This window comes from Penaeus monodon, chromosome 23, assembly GCF_015228065.2.
Source record: "Penaeus monodon isolate SGIC_2016 chromosome 23, NSTDA_Pmon_1, whole genome shotgun sequence".
Classification (NCBI taxonomy): domain Eukaryota; kingdom Metazoa; phylum Arthropoda; class Malacostraca; order Decapoda; family Penaeidae; genus Penaeus; species Penaeus monodon.
Window position 1 is genome coordinate 21,530,419 of NC_051408.1, and position 1,975 is coordinate 21,532,393.

Here is a 1,975-nt window from a genome sequence, read left to right on the forward strand (position 1 = left end):
GTTTTGTTTTTTTATATAATATATATTATATAATATATATTATATAATATATTTATATATTATATAATAAAATGTGTGTGTGTGTGTGTATTTCATAAAAATATGTATTGCATATTTTTATTATTTATTAATTTTAAATTATATATCTTATATGAAAATATATGCATATATTATATATAAAATTTTAATTATATAATATTTATATATATTATACATTTTCAAATATGAAATATTTAAATGTATTTTAATAATAATATTTTAATTAATAAAATATATTTATATTAAAAATATCAAATTGTTATTAAATTTGTTTTAGTATTATTATAATTATTTTTATAATATAAAATTTATATATATATATATATATAAAATTTTGATCCCCAACAACACCCACAACCGTTAATTTCTTCTTTATTTCCTGTATGTGTTGAAGCGATGCAGAAGCGAACTAGAAAGGGAAGGACTAAAATTTCCCCATATCTCCTTGGCACTTTTTTCATTATATAATCTTATGCTTTGATAAAATAGTTTCCAAAACCGACTATATATTTTTGGCTGGTGATGTTTTTCTCCGCCTTTGAATTTTTTAAAGGGGGTGAAAAGGGCCCCCTTTTTAAAAATGCCTACAGGATTTTCTTACTAAATCCCCCTTGGCGGGAAATCCGCTAAAGGGGTGTGGGCCTATGAAGGGATGCTCGTAGAGGCTTCCTCTGCAGCTCGAGTGGACCAGGTCCCCCGGTTCACGGGAGAAGGGCCGAGTTGGAACCCTGCGGAAGTCCCTTTCCCCCAAGCTGCCCCGGGTATGGTTTTTTCATCGGGCCCCCTTGAAGGAGGGTGCTAGTGTTGTAAGTGGGGTTTTCCCTTACCTTTTAAAAATCAATAACGTATTCCAAACCCCTCTGAATGAACCATTTCATAAGGAAAAGCACTTACGTGAAGTCGCCTCGTTTTGAGCCCCGGGGAAGGAAATAGTAGAGACCCTTACGGGGGAGCCGGGAAGTCGCTCTCGGGGGGCGCCCCCCCTCAGGGTCAACCCCCTGTTTTTTTGGAAGGGGAAACGTAAAGATTTTGCTTTTCCCTTTACCCCGTGTGTAGTTGATTACTGTCACAATTTTTTCAATAATTATCATACTAGTTTCCATTTACTATCTGTTTACAAACATGAACGAAAGTAGGCAACCTAAAAAAATCATGTGTGCCTACTTTCGTAGGCCTTTTTCCTTTTGCCAAACCCTACTTAATGCACAGATTTTCCACTAAAAATAGGAGGAGGAAAGGTTTCATTGAGCGGGGGGTGTCCCCCTGCTTGGAGAATCCGTTTGCTGCTCTTGCTGGCCCGGTTAATCCCGTGCTTCAGGGGAGGGAAAATTTTGGCCATTTCTTGTCAACTTAGACAATAACAACGGGTTGATTTGACCTTTTCCCTTTCATATATCGTTTTTAAGAATTATTATTTTTATTCTATTTTTTTAGTATTCATCTGATAGCTTGGGGTTTTGGGTTTTTCTTTATCTTAAAAGAGTTCTTCTTTTGACATGAAATCAATTTTGGGGGCGCTTTTTAAATTAAATTTGGGTCGACCACAAAAGGAACACTGAAAAATTTTCCCTTTGATTTTGTATCGTGAATTGGGAGTTGAAGGTTCTTTGTTCAAATTTTTGGGATTTGAAATTACTGATTTTTTTTTACTTAGTAAATGTGTCTAAAAATTTGTTTGACTATTTGTTATAGAAAAATTCAGCACATTCAACTATTCTTTTAAAAACAAACCCAATCGCTCTTAAATTAAAGTTAATTTTCCCTAATAGAATTTTATGCAACGACGCCGGGGCTCCCATTCCGGCGCTCCGGAAAAAGTACAATCCCCGCTATTTTTTTGGTAAGACTGGGTTTGGTTCCTTATTGAAAAAATTTCTATGGGGGCGGCAAATTTCTCTTACCAGAAGATGTGGGGGTTTGAGGTTTTAGCTTCATG

At 34.8% G+C, this 1,975-nt stretch overlaps 1 pseudogene; it reads left to right on the top strand.

The window, feature by feature from the left end:
- The first annotated feature begins 691 nt into the window (after positions 1-691).
- The window catches only part of LOC119588183, a 15,365-nt pseudogene continuing 14,081 nt past the window's right edge, over positions 692-1,975 (top strand).